The sequence below is a fragment of the Zalophus californianus genome, chromosome 9 (assembly GCF_009762305.2).
Source record: "Zalophus californianus isolate mZalCal1 chromosome 9, mZalCal1.pri.v2, whole genome shotgun sequence".
NCBI classification, from domain to species: Eukaryota; Metazoa; Chordata; class Mammalia; order Carnivora; family Otariidae; genus Zalophus; species Zalophus californianus.
Window position 1 is genome coordinate 33,519,064 of NC_045603.1, and position 20,134 is coordinate 33,539,197.

The window sequence follows — 20,134 nt, forward strand, 5'->3', positions numbered from 1 at the left end:
TTAACATTTTCTCTTCTCTAGCTTACTTGATGGTAAGTTTATAGTATATGATACATATAGCATATAAGATATGTGTTATTTGACTTGTTTATGTTACAGGTAAGGCTTCTGGTTGACAGTGGGCTATTACATTTTGGAGGAGTCAAAGTTCACGCGTGAATTTTTTACTGTGTGGGGTATGGACGCCTCTAACTCTTGCATTGTTCAAGAGTCGGCTGTACTTTCCTACAAATCATGAGTTTGCTATTTGTAGAGCAATGACAGTTTTATTTAGAGCCGGAATAACCCTGTGACTTCACTGAAAATTTTAGTTCTGAACTGATTTCGAGGTTTAGTCATTAGTGTTCCATAAAAAGAAAAAAAAGTGTTTATTAAGTATTTTATTTAATTTTTTTTCATTTCAAAATTCTAGTTTTCTATTAGGATAGCTTATTAGAAGATATATTGACAGACTTTCCCATCTGATTTTATCTTAGTGCTGGTAATCCCTACACCTTCTATTTAGGAGGTTTTCACTAATATGTGCCTCAAAATGCTCTTATGTGTTTCCATTGGTAATAACTCACTGGTTCTGGGCCTACGTTGCATCCCAGGGATACCAATTTTTATCTTCCCTTACTGTATACTATAGTCCATCTTGTTAAACAGTATCCAGAATATGGTAAATGGGGAAGGTCCTGCAAGATGGTTTTAAGAAAAACATGATGGGGCGCCTGGGTGGCTCAGTCGGTTGAGCGACCAGCTCTTGATTTCGGCTCAGGTCATGATCTCAGGGTCTGTGAGATCAAGGCCCATGGCAGGCTCCGTGCTCAGTGGGGACTGTGCTTGAGATTCTCTCCCTCTCCCCCTCCCCCCCATCTCTCTCTCTCTCTCTCTCTCTCTCTCAAATAAATGATAAATACATCTTAAAAAAAAAACAAAAACATGAGAAGCCTATAAGTACACACATACATACCATCACTGTCACTCCCACTATAACACCTTTGGAATCTAAAGGCCTAATAACAACTTTCTCTTTGTATGCCTCTCAGCAGACCAGTGATCTCTCTCTCTCTCTCTCTCTCTCTCTCTTTTTTTTTCTAATTTGGATAGCTGGTTGTTATACGTAGAGGATTAATCAGGGTAGACTATTAGGGATGCTGCCACGTTAAGTGACAACCCTTCCCCAAGAATCCTAGGAAGGGCAACACTGGGTATGCATAGAAGAAGCAGAACATTAAAAAAAATGTTCCACTAATGGACAAATTAAGATAATTTTTTACGTTTACTATTTGCACTCATGAAGGGAAAGAACCTCTTTATAGACATTTGCCACTCTATCCACTAATACATCTGTTCATTTGTTCATTTAGCCATTCTTTTGCTTATTTGATTAATATTTAATGATGGCTTATTATGTATCATCAAACTATTCTTCTCTGGACAACCACCAAGTTTTCTGAGTGCATTATAATTCCTGCAGTCTTAATCTCCTCTAAGCATCAGAGAATCATACATATAATATACAAATCTTATATACTGCCAAGGAAGGAGTTAGCAATGCCATGATAGTGGTTTTATAGTGCAATTTGTACAATTAAACCTCTATTAAATGGAAATCTTCATTTTTATTTCAAATGTGAGATAAAGGTGCAAACAGCAATACTTTTATTTTAAAATGCAAGCTATACCATGTGATTTATACCATGTGGTCAGTACACATTCAACTCAAATTATATTTCCTATAATATTATACAAGAAATGCTGGTTCACAGTGTGACAGGATTAACTGACACCTCTCTTATCATGTGAGCTTAGAAACGTCAGGACAGGGAACACTGTTTGGTATTAGCTCCCTGTTTTTGGTGGCTTAGCAGGGGAATTCTCAGCTAGATAGGGTTCCTTGTAATCAACAAGAAAAATACTCCTTTAACATAAATGGTAGGACTATTGAATAGGAGACATACTCTTATTAAATACTAGACAGTATAGTTTTTATAAAGAAATCAACATTCATGACAATGGTGTATGCTTGTCTTTAGGTAAGTAGTTCAGTAGAAACTGAGCCACATTCATTGCTGGTTCTGAGACATTTCCTCTCCTACTTTCCAGGGAGCTGGTGCTCACCTCTATAAGCAGGTGTACAGAGAAAAAAGAAAAGAATATGAAAGTGTATGCGAGAAACAAGAAGGGACAGAAAACTGGGTTTCCCTTATATTTCCATTATACTCAGAAGCATTATGGTGGGATTAAAGAAGGGAATGTTTGCAAGCTCCTCTAATCCATTTATCTATCTCCTTCCTGGATCTGGCCAAGATCCTAAGGATCCAGTTTTATGGTAAACAGTTAAAAATTGAGTAAAGAGTAACATATTCATAAATGTGTGTGGCTTAAACTTGACTCATTCTCAAACCAATATGAAAATACGTAACAATTATTTGATTAATTTTAAGGTAATCTACCAAAAGAAAAGTGTATATTATACTTATCTCTTGATTCTTTTCAGTATTTATTATGATGAAGCTTCCTGCCTTCAAGGTTTAAAAAAAAAAAAAAAAAAAAAAAAAGCTTTCCTTTTCATACCACTTACAACCATTAGGTGGCAATATAATGCAAAAAATAAAAATAGTTAAACCCTTCATCTCTAAATTTTCTTTTGCTCGCAAATAGTCTTAGGGATATTTTCTGTGCTTCTCTGATGTTTACTTTTTAATTCAAGAATAAGATTCTATAATTGCTGTGTTTATCACCTTATACACCTTACTATGAAATTATTTCTAGGTATATAATCGCAACTGAAAATTATGCCAATGATGACTTTAAAATGGATGGAACTTAAAACGATGTAACAAGAAATACTAGAGTATGCAAAGATAACTTACAGGTTCTTTTTTCTGGTAAGATCAGGAAAGACTATTTTCCAAAATAATTAAAAAGCTGTAAGTAGGGGCATCTGCATGGTTCAGTTGGTTAAATGTCTGCCTTAGGCTCAGGTCATGATCCCAGGGTCCTAGGATCGAGTCCTGCATAGGGCTCCCTGCTCAGCGGGGAGTCTGTTTCTCCCTCTGTCTCCGCCCCTTCCCCCTCTCCCCTGTTCGTGCTCTCTCTCTCTCTTTAAAATAAAAAGGGTAAAAAAAAAAAAAGCTGTAAGTATATCCTCTCCTTTAACTCATCTTTGATTACTACAAAGGAGTATATCGGAGACCCTCCAGGACACATGTGAATTAGGCCTCAAGATTCACAGTTACTCAGAGCAACAGTGAACTGAGGAGCCCGGAAGCAGCCATAGTCAGGAGCTCAAAGGTCTAAAACTGACCGATAATAAGTCCCTTCAACTACAAGGTGGATGGATTTAGATCATTGGTCACACCTCTACCAACATTCCTCAAACTACTTTTTAATTGTTTATTATCCCTTTAAAATTGTCCACGAATATTTATATTAACCCAGTTTACTACAAAAAGTATTAGAGAAAAAGGAGACACCATGAGACACAATTGCTGTTACAAGAAATTTGATCTTATATGTAGAAAACCCTAAAGATTCCCCAAAACAAACAGACACACAACCTGTTGGAACTAATAAACAAACTTAGCAAAATACCGGGGTACAAAATCAACACACAAAATCATTTGCATTTTTATAAACTAACAATGAACCATCTGAAAAGGAAATTAAGAAAAATAATTCCATTTATAATAGCATTAAAAATTATAAGATACTTAGGAATTAACTTAATCAAGGAGGTGAAAGTCTCATACAATGAAAACTACCAAGCATTGCAGAAAGAAATTAAAAATATAAATAAATGAAAATATTTCCATGTTCACAGGTTGAAAGACTTAATATTAAGATCTCAGTGCTACCCAAAATGGTCTCCAGCTGACCCTTGGAAGCCCGGGTTTGAACTGCACAGGCCCACTTATACACAGATTTTTTTTTTATGAATATAATATATTACTATAAATATATTTTCTCTTCCTTATGATTTTCTTAATAACAGTTTTTCTTTTTTAAAAAAAGATTTTATTTGTTTATTTGAGAGAGAGAGAGCACAAGCAGAGGGAGTGGCAGGCAGAGGGAGAAGCAGGCTCCCCGCTGACCAAGGAGCCTGACTCCACTTGGGGCTCGATTCCAGGACCCTGGGATCACAACCTGAGCCAAAGGCAAATGCTTAACCAACTGTGCCCCTTAATAAGATTTTCTTTTCTCTAGCTTACTTATTATAAGAATATAGTATATAACATACAAAATATGATTTTCAACTGTGCAGATAGTCAGTACCCCTAACCCCCACGTTGTTCAAGGGTCAACTCTACATATTCAATGCAGCCCCTTCCAAAATCTTAACACAGCTTTAGGCCAAAATAGAAAAACCCATCCTAAATCATACAGAATTTCTGATAAAGAAGAACAAAGTTGTAGGAAGCACACTTCTTGATTTCAAAACTTACTTTAAGACTACACTTATGAAAACAGTGTGGTACTGGTGTAAAGACAGACATATGGACCATTTTAACAGGATAGAGAGCCCCAAAATGAACGCACACAGATAATCAAATGATTTTTAGCAGTGGTATCAATATCATTAAATAGGAAAAAGACAGTCTTTTCAATAAATACATACAGGAAACCTGGATATCTACATGCAAAAAAAGTGAAGTTGGACCCTTACCTAATACCAAATACAAAAATTAACTTAAAATGGATCAAAGATGTAAAGATAAAAGCTGAAACTATAACATTCTTTAAAAAAAGGAAACATTCTTTTTAAAAAAGGAAAAGCTTCATGACATTGATTTGGCAAAAATTTCTTACATATGACACCAAAGGCATAGGTAACAAGGGAAAAAAGTAGACAAATTTGACTTTATCAAATTTAAAAACATTTTATGCATCAAAGAACACCATTAACAGTAAAAAGGCAGCACACAGAGTGGGAGAAAATATTAGCAAATCACATATTTAATAAGGGATTAATATCCAGAATATATACTGAGCTACTTAAACTCACAAAAAGCAAACTATCTAATAAAGAAAATATGGACAAAGGACGTAAATAGATCATATAGGCTACAAAAGAAATTATATTGCTATGAAGCAGAAAAATAATGTTATTATTTATAAGGGCAATTACAGTATCAAATATTTAGGAATAAATTTAGCAAAACTTTGTGAGACATCTATGTAAAACTTTTTAAAAATATATTATTGAGAAGGATTAAAGGAGGATTAGATAAAAGAATTGAAAGGCTCAGTTATGTATATGGATTGGAAGACTCAATAGTATGAAGTTGCCAATTTTTCCCAAACTGATCTATGGATTTAATGCAACCTTTATAAAAATCCTTGCAGGTTTTATTTGTGTGTGTATGTGTGTGTGAGTGTGTGTGTCTGTATGTGGTACTTAACAAGTGAATTCTACATTTTTAATCGAAGGCAAGTTCCAAGAATAACTAACAGTCTTTGAAAAGAAATTGAAATTAGGAAAACTTGTTTAATGAGCTATTACAAGGTTATAGTAATAATGAAAATGTATTTATGCTTCAAGGACAGAAACTTAACTGATGGAAATGAGTAGAGGTAGGTTCCAGACTATCACCCAAGCATAAAGGAACACAATTCTTGATAAATTGGACACTTTGGAATAGTGGCAAAAGTAAAGACTCCTCAGTAAGTGATGCTGGGAAAATGAATACCCATATGGAAAAAAAAGAAAATTTATCCTTTCTCCACATTTATACAAAAATCATTTCAAAGTGGATTTTGGATCTAAACAGGAAAGGTAAAATACTAAAGCTTTCAAGACATTACAGAAAAATTCACAAGACAGTGAATGATTTCTTAAACACACAAAGGATTAAACATACATAAAAGAAAATATTTACAAATGTGACTACAATAGAATTAAAGATAATCATTCCTTTATAATACCATCAATAGAATGAAAGACACCACAATTCTATTTAAAAGATATTCACAGTACCATGCAATAGTGTAAAAAATAAAAAGATCTTTTTTTGTCTTATTATTGATTTCTAGGTGATAAATGTCAAAATAAGGATATTTAAATAGCCAGTAAAGATATGAGAAAGTGTTCAATTTCATTAGTCATTAGGGAAATGTGAATTAAAAACAAAATTCAATACAACTGTATATGCGTGACAATGACTAAGATTACAGACTGACAGTAGAGCATGTTGGTAAAAGTGTAGAAGAATTTTCATACATCACTGGTGGGATTATAAATTATAAATTGGTATGACATTTTCAGAAAGCAGTTTGATTTTCTTTAGAAAATTTAAGAAATGCATCATCTAAGAGCCAGCATTTCTACTCCTTGATATATGTTTCAGACTAGATGAGTATGTAACTAAATGCACCAAGAAACACACTTAAAAATGTTCATAGCAGCATTACTTGTAGTAGCAAAATATTAAAACCATTCCAATGTCCCCCAAGAAGAAAATGCATAATGTATGTGGTGAATTCCATTGAGCAATAGAAGGCAATGAACTACAGTTACATAGAGCAACGTGGTTAGATCTTACAAAGTAATGTGGAGCAAAAGAAGCAAGACACAAATAGAACATTGTGCATGATTCTATATAGGAGACAGACATAACATAAATACATAAATACATACCATAAAATACATAACAACAAGTGAGGGTGATCCAGAAGAGTCAGGACAGTGATTGCCCTCATGGAAAGGTCATTGCTCAGGATTGTGGAGATTCTGGCAGTGTTCTCTTTTTTCAGCTAGGGGTTGATCACACAAGCTTTTGCTTTATAACAATTTATGAAGCTGTACTTTTAGATTTTATGCATGTTTCTGTGTTATATTTCCCAGTAAAAAATTTTAAACATAAAAAAAGAAATTTAGTCTCATTTTGCTCTTGTATTGTACTCACTGAGGAAAATAGAAATTTATCAAAATATCTACGGAAAATTTAAAAAGTTCGTAACTTTAACCTGAGTACGTGGGATGTTTAAACCTGAAATTTTAACTCAGGAAGTAACCATTTCATATCTTTTCTGAGGATCTGATCACCCAACCTAAAGTTGCCCCCATAATTTTTCATGTTATTTTATTTTTCTTCAGAAAGCAACTTACTAGGTTAAATTTTATTGTTTATTTGTTTTTTTTTAATTTATCATTATCTTTGTTCCCAGGTCTAGTAAAGAAGCTTCACAAAGCAGTGACCTTGGATAGCTTGTTCTTCTTGTATTCCTAGCACCTATAACCATGCCTCAAGGGGTTCAGGGAGTAATTGTTAAGTTAGTGTTGGTGCAGGTGATATTTCTCAAAATGTGTACATGGACATTGTCAAAAAATGTTCCAATAAAGAGAGTTCTCTGATTCAATCAGTTTAGGAAATCCTGTATCTTATATTTTCCTCATGGTGATATGCAATGTATATCAACATATTAAGGGTGGTGCCGAATCTTAAATATAGCGAATTAATTTCTCAGAGCATTTTCCAAACTTTGTGTAAAATATTTTCTCAGAGTAGCAGGCCAGAGGCTTGTCAAAAATGAGGAGACTGACAAATAAATCCTAAAGAAGTTATGGCCCACTCAGCAAAGCATATTGGAGTTATTAGATTATGGGAATGTTTGGTGAAAGTGGCTTCCCAAGTTCCCAATTCCTCAGAGAAGACAGAATGTAGTAGCTGATAATGATATCCTCCCTGCCCCGAAGTGGGCCTTCATGTCATTGGAAATTCAGAGTAGGTTTTTCTATATATTTTATATCCTAAACATGTCACCATGAAACCTCAGCGTAATTACCTTATATGGTTATAAAACTACCTTTTACAAGCTCTATTTCTTGGATCTCACATCTGGGTTTGAGGTATAATTGCTTCCTATGGCCTTAGCCATAGGAAGTTACTTGTAATTATGTCCAGGCATCAAAAATTTGGCGTTCCATCGAACCTACAGTGTGATGAATAGTCCCAGGACACATACAGTTGTTCAGGTGTCTTGAAGGAAATGACCACACTAGGCCTGGTGGGGCCTCCTCCATCCAGGAAACTTAAAAAAAATAATAATATTTCAGGGAACTAGTGTCATATGTAAATATTTTGGAACAACTCGGCTAGGTAATACAATAAATGTCTACATATTAATTGATTTTTTTTTACCAAAGATTTATTCTTTTTAAACTTTGGATGAAAATACATTGACAATGTTTCAATTTTCACACAAATATTTTGACATAATATAAATAAAGTCAATGCCAACTAACAATATTTTTCAGGCCATCCCAACCTAAAGGTAAAAGTTGGATTGCCCTTCATCATTTTAGAGAAAAACTTCAAAATACACTGGCTTTTATATTTCATTCAGTTTTCCTTTTGATATCGATTTGATGTTTCCTTTCGTTATTTTAATATTGAACTCTTTCATCACTTCCTGTCATTGAGCTCTTGAAAGGAGAAAAGCTTTTTCTCTCCATTCTCATGTTGGCATATTATTTCCCCCACTCCCTTCCAAAATCACAGAGGCTACTCTCCTTTACATATTTATGGCAAACTTTGACTAATGGCCCAGAGAATTGAGCTACATGTAGAATTCTACCCCTTTCCCAGTTAACGAGTGTGACTTTGCTGTGGAGGCAGAGTGGCTCTGGGAGCTGTTTTCCCTTAGCTTTTAGTCACAAATAATGGAGCAACACAGGTTCTGCACCATTACCGATAACTCCTCTGGATTGATGCAGCATGCTGATTGCTTCAATGAGAGCTACAATGAGAATGATTCTCAGAAATTGCCTGTTGCCAAAAAACATTGAGCTGACCTGGTTGACATACAGCCCACTGCAAAGAGATGAAGAGATGCTTTTCAAAGATGTAGCCAACTAGCTACTGGGTACTTTTCATCTTTGCATTTGGCTGAAGGATCCAAATAGAACTGTATACATACTTATTTCAAAGACTGTTTGGGTCCTGGGAACAGGGCAAAATATGATTCATAATAGTCTCCTTGCATCAAATCATAGATTTTTTTGAAGCTGCTGTGCTCCTTTGTAGTTCATATAAATGTCCAAAACACATGTTGGTTCTTTGTCCATAAATACATAGAAATTCTGACTCTGGTCTCAGCATGTTTACGTTATTTCTCAAACCACGATTGATTGAAAAAAACTGAACTAAAAATTGAAAAGGTCGTCAGTAGCTGGTGGAAAACAAAATTAGTTTGGAATAACTCTAGCAATTCTCCAAGCTAAGTTTTGTTTTTTTTTTTTTAAAGTTCTCATTCAAAATACCTCATTCCAAATCTTCACCTCTAAAACTCAAGCCATCTGATGCAGACATATGCACACAGTGTTATGAAGGAATTAGGTTTTTAAACTGCTACTGGAAGGAGAGAGAATGCTTATGACAATTTAATAGGGTGAAGTCCAGCCCATATTACCTTCCTATTTTGTTCTGAAAGATGATGATGTTTTAGTGTCTCCTTTAATTAATGAGTTTTGTGTTCTGTCTTCAATACAGTACTTTCTATATGCCCTTATGGATAGTTGAATAATGATATTATTAATAAATGTGGTTCTAGTCATTTTTCTTCAATAAAGCTCAATGTACCATCCTACCTTCTCTTTATTATCTTTCCCTAATTAACATCATTAATTAATTAATTAATACCTATATAGGTCATTAATTAATACCTATATAATTATGATTCCTAATTTTATAATTTGTATCTACAGCTTGATCTTGCCTTGAAGCACTATCTTCTATGGGAATATCAAAGAATGTCTCAAACATTTATGAGACCCAGTATGAGGCAACGTCAACTCCTGAACTGTGGTGTCCTTATTATGAATTGAACTGTGTCCCCCTCAAATTCTATGTTGAAGTTCCAACCCCAGTACCTCAGAATGTGAAGTTATTTGGAAATATGGTCCTTGCAGATGTAATTGGTTAAGATGAGATCATATTGGAGTAGGGTGGGCCCCTCATCCAGTATGACTGGTGTCCTTATAAAAAGGGGGGATTTGGACATAGACACCCTCACAGGGAGAGTGCCAATGAAGATGAAGGTAGGGATCAGGTTGATGTTTATACAAGCCAAGGAATGCCAATGATTGCTGGCAATCCACAGTAGGGGAGACACAGAAGAGATTCTTCCTCACAGCCCCTGATGGTGCCAATCTTGCTGCTACCTTGATCTAGGGCTACTTTAAATATCCAGAACTGTGAGACTCTACATTTGTGTTGTTTAAGCCGTCTAATTTTTTACTTAGAGGAGAAGTGGAGAAAACACTCCTGTGTTTAGCTGATGTCATGCAGCAGAAGGTGGGAACTTTCCAGGTCAGAGAGCTCTGAAAGGTGGCAATGATTTGGGGCTGATATACAGGGCCATCTTTGGGCCATTTATGTCACAGGCTCCAGACTCATCGTATTAACTATTTACTGGACCTTGCCATCCCAAATATCAAATAGATATCAACAACACAAATTTCCCCAATCTGACCACATAATCTATTCCTGAAAAACCTGTTATTCTTATTTCTTTCTTTCTAATGAAATGGCATCATTATTGTCCCAGTCAGACAAGTTAGAAATCTGAGCATCACGTTCGATTCTTCTTTCATACTCCATTTCTTGTTCAGTTATGCAACTAGAAAATCCTTTATCTCTTCCTTCCTAATTGTTCTTGATTTTTTTTCTCTCTCTTTTCTCCATCCCCTTGTCATTGCATGTGGGTCATTCCCTCTTTATTTGTCACTGCTTTCCTTGTTTCCAGTCACACTTCTGTTCAATTCATTTTTTGTATTTTTAAATTAAGATTTTCCCAAAAACCAGGTCATGTCACTTCTCTGCTCAAAATTTGTATATATTGCTTAATTACTTTGAAGGGGAAAAAAACTTATAAAAAATGCTGAGCACATGGCAGATTAGCCCTTTTATATTCTGTTACTGAGCCTAATCTTGTTACATGACCTCATGCTGTTCCATGAATGGACCATATCACATATGGAGCCCTTCCCACAGGCCAGGCACTGCTCCCAGGGCTTTCTGGGAATTAACTAATTGATCCTCACAACCATCTCAGGAAGTAGGTATTATGATTATCAGCTCCATTTCTTTTTTTTAAAAGATTTTATTTACTTATTTATCAGAGAGAGAGAGAGAGAGAGCCCAAGCAGGGGAATGGCAGGCAGAGGGAGAAGCAAGCTCCCTGCTGAGCAAGGAACCAGATGCGGGACTTGATCCCAGGACCCTGGGATCATGACCTGCACTGAAGGCAGATGCTTAACCAACTGAGCCACCCAGGCGCCCCAACTGGCTCCATTTCAAAGATGAGGAAACTGAGGTGCATAGGTAAATAGGTGCATAAATAAATAAAATCTTTAAAAAAAATTAAATAAAAATATTTTTAATTAGTTTCAGAGGTAGAATTTAGTGATTCATCAGTTGCATATAACACCCAGTGCTCATTACTTCACATGCCCTTCTTAATGCCCATCACCTGTTACCCCATCCCCTCCCCTCCAGCAACCCTCAGTTTGTTTCTTAGAGTTCTGCATCTCTTATGGTTTGCCTCCCTTCCAATTTTCATCTTATTTTATTTTTCCATGCTCCTTCCCCTATGTTCATCTGTTTTGTTTCTTAAATTCCACATATGAGTGAAATCATATGGCATGTGTCTTTCTCTGACTGACTTATTTCGCTCAGCATAACGCAAATGGTAAGAGTTCATTCTTTTTGATGGCTGAGCAATATTCTGTCGTATATATATTCCGCATCGTTTTTTTTAAGGATTTTATTTATTTATTTGACAGAGAGAGACACAGCGAGAGAGGGAACACAAGCAGGGGGAGTAGGAGAGGGAGAAGCAGGCTTCCCGCTGATCAGGGAGTCCGATGCGGGGCTCGATCCCAGGACCCTGGGATCATGACCTGAGCCGAAGGCAGATGCTTAATGACTGAGCCACCCAGGCACCCCTATATTCCACATCTTTATCCATTCATCTGTCGATGGACATCTGGGCTCTTTCCAGAGTTTGGCTATTGTGGACATTGCTGCTATAAACATTGGGGTGCAGGTTCCCCTTTGGATCACTATTTTTGTATCCTTTGGATAAACACCTAGTAGTGTAATTCCTGGGTTGTAGGGTAGTTCTATTTTTAACTTTCTGAGGAACCTCCATACTGTTTTCCAGAGTGGCTGCACCAGCTTGCACTCCCACCAACAGTGTAGGAGGGTTCCCCTTTCTCTGCATCCTCACCAATATCTGTTATTTTCCTGAGTTGTTAATTTTAGCCATTCTGACCAGTGTGAGGTGGTATCATTGTGGTTTTGATTTGTATTGCATTTTGGCACATTTTAGGCAGCAGGAAGCCATTTCAGGAAGAAATAAACGGAACATCTATAAACTGTTGTCTGTAGGCAAATTTCCCTTGAATAAAAAAATTGGTTAGGAACAACAAGTGAGTCAGATTGCTTTCTTGAAGACACAGCAGGCTTCTATCTACTGAGGAAGTGGTAAGATTTTAAGTGAACAGGAACTAGCTTTACAAGCAACACACTAAGGGTATTTTTACATTCATTGAATTTAAGTCTTGGGGACTTGAAGCCTTTTTTGTAAATGTCAGATGCCTTTGTCTTTCATTAGGTGGTACCATAGTAAATGAAGCTGCCCATTAAGTGAAGCTTTACACCTCCTTTTAAAAGGTACCAATAATAATAGCGCAAGAAATGGCTTACATCCTCTCCCTTTATTTTTCCCCTGGACCTTGCTGAGAACACTTAAAAACCCTTATTTAGGTTCATTGGGCTCATATTTCCTGCTGATAGTATTTCAGTATTTGTTTGAATTCTCCTAAAGTGAAAATCCATATATTGAATGCCCTATAAAAGTCTGAAGTAATTTAAATTGAAACAAGATCAAAATCAGATGCCATCATTTGCAAAAAGCTTCGAAGCACTGAAAGATTTTCTGTCACCGAAAGCCTGCCTGCACGTAAGCAGGGAAAAAGGGATTTGCCTTGGTCCCACTCAGGGTAGCGAGACCTGGTGGGGGAATCCATTCGTCGACCAGAGTAGCTGGACTTGATAAGAAGATATTAAACTTCGAATGTCTCCTGGATGGATCTCAGACAGCTAGGATTGCTTTCTTTCAAGAAGGACTCTGTTACGTATGCTACTTATCACACACTGAGCTCCTTAAGTGAATCCTTAAAGCCACTAGCTCTTTACGGTGCTGATGGCACTCCAGATTTTGGGAGAGCTCCATAGCCATTCTGAAATAAGAACTGGAGAACTGCTATAAGCAAAATCCTTACAGAAAGCGTGTATCTTATAGCTGAGTCTACAAAGGGGTAGATCTGGTTCTTTCTAGAGGGCATCTTGAGGATTCTCTGCAAAGAAGTAGGTTGAGAGTAAGAGATGGCACCGTGACAGTTGCCTATCTCAGCTAAGCAATGATTTATTCATTCAACAAACATCTTCATGAGTGTGCCAAGAACTGTGCCAGAACAGTGAAGGGATATAGAGATGAGTAAGGCATAATATCTAACTTAAAGATGTTTGGACAGTTTCCAGAGAAGCATACAACCTCTTATTGTAACAGGTGGAAAATATCCCAACAGGGACATCCGTAGGGTATTAGAGCAGTGCAGAGGGCAGCACAGAGGAGACCTAACTGACCTCTGGGTGGTGAGTTGGTAGGTTAGAAAATGCTTCCAAAAAAAGAAAAGAAAATGAAGTGGCATTTCATCTCATTCTCAAAAAGAATGAGACATGATCAATTGGACAAGGGTAGAGCAAAGTGTAGGTACAATAAACGGCATGAGAAAAAGTGTGGAACAAAGAACACAAGAAAAAGAATCACTATAAACGCACAGAAGGTGAAAATGAGGGAAGGGGAACCCGAGAGATAGACTATATACTCGTGTGTAATGTATGTCATGCTAGAGGCTGTGCGGCTTCTTCAGATGTGCTTTCACATTCAAGTTTGGGGCAGAAGGCAAGTTCAGGCTCATTTTCATTACAGTTTTCAGTTTTATCAGTGTGCACAAATTTAAAGCCTTGTACTATTTTGATCCTGTGAGCTGAAATGTCTGGATGCTTTATTATATCAGTTTCCACTGCCTTCAAGAGTCTGTCTTCACCATTAACAATCATTCGGGTGAAAACTGAAAGACCGGTAACCAGCAGATGTCCCCCTCTAGGACACCCAGCAGATGTCCTATCTTAGTGTGGCATGGAAGTTTTGTGGAGGAATGGGAGGAAGATTGTCTAAACATCAAGAGCCTATGTAAGGAAAAAACAGACCTTGTTTCTAATCCCAGTTCTGTAATAAATTACCACTGTGGCCCTAAAACATGTCACTTCACTACTTTGTACCTTGTTATGCCTGAGAAGCTAAACGTGTTGTATAGGAGGGACCACAGAGCACCTTCCTCTCTAGCCAATCACAGAGAGCTCGGTGACTCCAGGACACATATCCCCTCTTCAACAGGAGAAGAAGCTGTTTCGGAGGCAAGAATTCCCTCCGAAACAAGCTTTATGATGAAGGATCAGTGAAAGGACAGAGAAGGCATACCTGGAAAGATAAGGGACTTTGCAGAAGAGCTGGTAAGCTCCTGACAGAGAGAACCACCCCCCGCCCCAGTCTGTCCATTCACTGATTTATCCACAGTGCCTACCCCAAGACCTGGCATAGGCTCAGGAAATATTTGCTGACTAAATGAATGAATGAGACTAATTTGTTTTCATATTTCTGTAGCTGCTGTAAATGATTTAAAAACATGATATTCGGCCCTGCAGGCCAAGATTTGATCCCAAGAGAAAGCAATTAAAATCATGTTAATAAATTTACTAAGGGGTAATGAAGAGGTCTGAGAGACTCATTTTAAATTCCTACCCAGAGGAGGAAAAAATGATAAAAATGGTGGCAGAAGATAAATTGGAGAAAATTATTTACTCGCAATTTTGTCCAGGATTAATTCTGACTTCCCCAAAGAATTATACCACAGAGATAGCCTTGGAATTAACTCTCTTTCTTATAAAGTCTAATTTGTCACTTCAGTCAATTCATCAGTAAGTTAAAATGTTTTGAGCACTGAATGCTGGACTTGCAGTACAAGATTTTTTTGTTTTCTCCTTTAGAGTAAAATTGTACTTAAATTAGTATCCAGTTGATATTTGAATTGACAAGCACTTTTAAGTCCTTTGGCCATTGTCTACATTTGAGCAGGATGTGCCCCGCACAAGGATGGAGAAGAGAGGGTGGGTGGGCACAAGGCTGACCATATTCTGCTCACCCAGTCATGTCCGTGAGCAACAAGGCTGTGCCCACTGGGACGAAGGGGCACTCTTTTCTGAAGACGGTAACCGGCTTCTTTATGTATTCTCCAGCAACCTGGTTTCTAAGAGGGATCGTTTATTTGCAATGCACATCTCAACAGGAGATAAAAGGGAAGTAAGAGTATAAAGTTTTTGAAAACCTTAATACATTTTTAAATTCCAAGATTCTGAAAGAGACATGTTTTATAATACTAATTGCTGTGTTTTACAAATAATAAAAAGATTGGTAAAGGATCAAATGGTTTAGATTTTATGTTATTTTTGGTACAATAAAAGTTCTTCCATTTTAGGGAAATAGATGGCTTTTCTTTTCAAGATCTTTGTTTTTTGTAAAAGCTGAATTATGTTTTCATATGCAAATAAATAGGAATGATTAATAGCTAACCTTTTCAGTTGTTAAAAAAGGTAAAAAGATTTCCATACTTGGATAGTGCATGTATTAAAATACAAAATAGAATTTTGTTGACATTTCTGTATGGTCATTTAATGATTATATTTTGCCCAGAAAATGTAGACATTTATTCAGGGGAAAAAGCAGCAAAAGAAATATTTATGCATAGGGGCGCCTGGGTGGCTCAGTTGGTTAAGCGACTGCCTTCGGCTCAGGTCATGATCCTGGAGTCCCGGGATCGGGTCCCGCATCGGGCTCCCTGCTCAGCAGGGAGTCTGCTTCTCCCTCTGACCCTCTTCCCTCTCGTGCTCTCTATCTCTCACTCTCTCTCTCTCTCAAATAAATAAATAAAATCTTTAAAAAAAAAGAAATATTTATGCATAACGTAACAAATGTATTTGAAAAAGTAATGTTCTAAAAAGTTTTCAAACCATTCATCATTCAATTACTGATATTTATCTGATAAAATAATTAGAATGTATTGAAATGTTTTGTTTGAGAATGTACATAATTAGCACATTAATACAGAATTGGAAATTACATTTTCAGAAATATTGTGCATTTTCTTCACGCACCAAAAGAATGTATTTAAATGTTTTTTAGCCATTATTCATATAAAATTTCAAATATGGAACCTCACTATCTAAAACCCAAGTATGGTGTCAACAGTGTGTTCTTACTGGGGTTAACAGGAGTATAGCAACAGGACCGTGGGCCTTTGAATTAAGCACACTTGAGTGCAAATCCCAGTTCTGTCACTTACACTCAGTTCAAAACTGGACAGGTCATTTAATCTCCCCTCAGATTCAATTTTGTCATTTGTAAAATAAGGTTGATAATATCCACCTTTAAATAATATTGTGTGTTTTAATATAATAGTGTACCTTTTATATAATATTGTAAATATATATTTATAGGAAGAGAACATGCAAATAAAATCCCAGAAACATAATAGGACTTCTAAATTTTTTAAAGATTTTTTTACTTATTTGACATAAATAAATTATGTATATATGTACAAATCACATTTTCTTTATTCATTCATGTGTTGGTGGACACTAAGGTTGTTTCCATACCTTGGGTATTAAAAATAATGCCACAGGGGCGCCTGGGTGGCTCAGTCATTAAGCGTCTGCCTTCGGCTCGGGTCATGATCCCAGAATCCTGGGATCAAGCCCCGCATCGGGCTCCCTGCTCCGCGGGAAGCCTGCTTCTCCCTCTGCCACTCCCCCTGCTTGTGTTCCCTCTCTCGCTGTGTCTCTCTCTATGTCAAATAAATAAATAAAAGCTTTAAAAATAAATAAAACAATAAAAAAATAAAAATAATGCCACAATGAACGTGGGAGTACAGATGTATTTTCAAGATAATGGTTTTGTTTTATTTGGATATATACTGTTTTCCATAGTGCTGTATCAGTTTACATTCCCATCAACAGAGAACAAAGTTTTTCTTTTCTCTACATACTTGCCAGCATTTATCTCTTGGTTTTTTGATAATAGTCCTAACAGGTATGATATGGATCTCATGATTGTTTTGATTTGCAGACCTTTAATGATTAGTGATATTTAGCACCTATTCATACTTGTTGGCCATTTGCATAACATCTTTGCAAAAAAAAAAAATTATTCAGGTCTTTTCCCCATTTTTAATTGGATTATTTGGTTGGGGAGGTTGTTTCATTTTATTTTGTTTTTTGGGTTTTTTTTGGCAGTTGAGTTGAATGAGTTTTTTATATATTTTGAATATATGATTTGCAAATACTTTCATTCAGTAGGTTGCTTTTTCATTTTGTTGATTGTTTCTTTTGTTGTGCTGAAGCTTTTTAGTTGGGTATAGTCCACTGTTGTGTTTTTGCTTTTGTTCCTTATATCCAAAAAATCATTGCCAAGCCTATGTCAAGGAATTTTTCCCTATGTTTTCTGCTCAGAGACTTCTAGTTTTAGGTCTTATGTTTAAATCTTTAATCCATTTTGACTTAATTTTTGTGAGTGGTATAAGATAGGGAACCAGTTTCATTCTTTTGCATGTGAATACCCAATTTTCCTAGTACCTTTTATTAGACAGACTATCCTTTCCCCATTGAGTAGTTCTGGCTTTCCTGTCAAATATTAATTGATTGTATACACATGGTTTATTTGTTTTTTTAAATAATTTATTTATTATTAATTAATTTTTTATTTGAGTATAGTTGACACACTGTTACATTAGTTTCAGGTGTACGACTTAGTGATTCAACTTCTCTATGCTTCATGCTGTGCTCACCACAAGCATAGCTACCATTGGTCACCACACAACGCTATTACAATATCATTAACTATATTCCCTATGATGTACCTTTTACTCACATGACTTATTCAGTCCATAACCAGACTCTGTATCTCCCATTCCCCTTCACCCATTTTGCCCCTCCCTCCCATCCCTTTCCCTCTGGCAACCATCAGTGTGTTGTTTGCATTTATAGGTCGGATTCTGCTTTTACAGGTCGTTTATCTATGAGCTCTTGATTTTGTTCATTTGATCTTTGTGTTTGTTTTTATGCCAGTACCATAATGTTTTGATTACTATAGCTTTGCTACATAATTTGAAATCAGAAAGTGTGATGCCTTCAGCTTTGTTCTTTCTTAGGATTGCTTTGCGTATTGGAGGGGGGAGTTGTGGTTCTAGATGAATTTGAGGATATTTTTTCTATTTCTTTGAAAACCACCATTGGAAAAAAAAATGAGAGATAAGCTCCCCAGGCTGTCACTGTAAGTGAAAGTGAGCTTCAACATCTCAGATTCTCTGTTGCTTCATATAAGACCAGGTACCTCTTGTAGATACTTGTGCTTTAAGTTAGGGCTTCAAAATCTGTAGACACTATGTCTAAACCTTATTGCTATAACAGAAAGTGCCCTATTGCTGCTAATTTATTCATCCATGAAATCAATCCTTGCTGACATCTACCAGGCCTTATGCTCAACCTTGGGGATTCAATGATGAATAGGAAAGATAAAATCCCTGTCCTCAGAGCCTACAAATTCTAGTAGGAGTGATAGACTATAAGTAAATAAATAAATGAGTATGTAATTCCAAGTTATCCTACGTGTTGTGCTGATGTCCTCCAACCAAAGACCACTGGAAATATCTTCACATGAAGTTGGGTTTACTGATCCTGGAGATCTCATTATTTGTGAAATCATGTGGTTTCTCATTAAGGGGGTTTAAGTAGGGGCTTTGTAGAGGACTTGAGCTTGTGTTAGGTGCTTTGGGGAATACTCCAGAAGTGTGGTTTTGCTCTGGTCTGGGTGTTTTCAGAATGTGAAGGCAATTCTGAAAAAAAAAAGGGGGGCAAATTTTTTTGGGTGTTATAATAGTTTTTATCCAGGAAGTGGAAGAACAGAGAAGAATTAAAGCAATAGTTGGTTAAGAAGCAGTGGTCACTCAAATTATGTGGGAAAGGAGGGTGAACGTTTGATCATTTTTGTGGTTTACAGTGTTTTTGTTTTTGATTTGCTCAGAGTGGGTTTGTTGATTGTCTTTGCCATCACAGTTAGAGTGACCTTGTCTAAAGTCTTAGTTCAATGGAATTATTCATGTTTAACAGGAGAAACCTGTGGCCTAGCTATAATGGTGCCAGGCCAACTCCCAGCTAATGGCTCTCAGTGACTGTTTTGTTTTGTTTTTCTTCTTAAAATATTCAAAAAAATAGAGCAAGTTAAATGGAGATAGTGACTCATGAACGAAGGTTATTTAAAACAGATTGTTAAGAAAAGGTCTCATTGTGCATATCATATGTGTAGAGATCTGGATGATCTGAAGAAATAAACCCTGAGAAGGCCTGCAGAAGACCGTAAAAATTAAAATAATGGTTGAGATGTTTTATCAACCAGGTTAAAAAGTATAGTGCTTCTTTAAGTAACTTAGAATGCATTTTTCTTTCAAGTAATGGTCTGGTTGGCCCAGGATAGTGAGGCAGCTTTTTTCCATGAAGTTGTTTAAGGATTAAGCTCTATCAATCAATGCCATCCTCAAGAAAATGATATTCTTTGTGTGGTTAAAATAAATTCATATTTAAGACACAAAAAATGAGGAAAAAGTCAAAGTTTAGGGAATGAGGTTTATGTTTAAGTTATAAAGGACCCACAAGTTGAACACATTTTTTTTTCCCATTTGATTCCCATTGGCTCCAGCTTAACCATTCCTACCTACATGTAGTCTCTAAGTGGGTATTTTCACAAGCTCATATAAGATAGAAAGTCAAGATGTTCAGGGTAACAACAAAGTGATTTTAGTTTTGGCCCACAGAATCTAAGCCAAGTAAAAAGCACAGTGGGGTCATGAGTAGAAGGTGAAGAGTGAAGGAGGTTGAGATAATGGATTAGTTGGCATGAGAGTGTTAGGTTATATGAACTGGAAAGAGAAGATGACGTGTAGAGAGCAGAGTACTTACAACTGAGATTT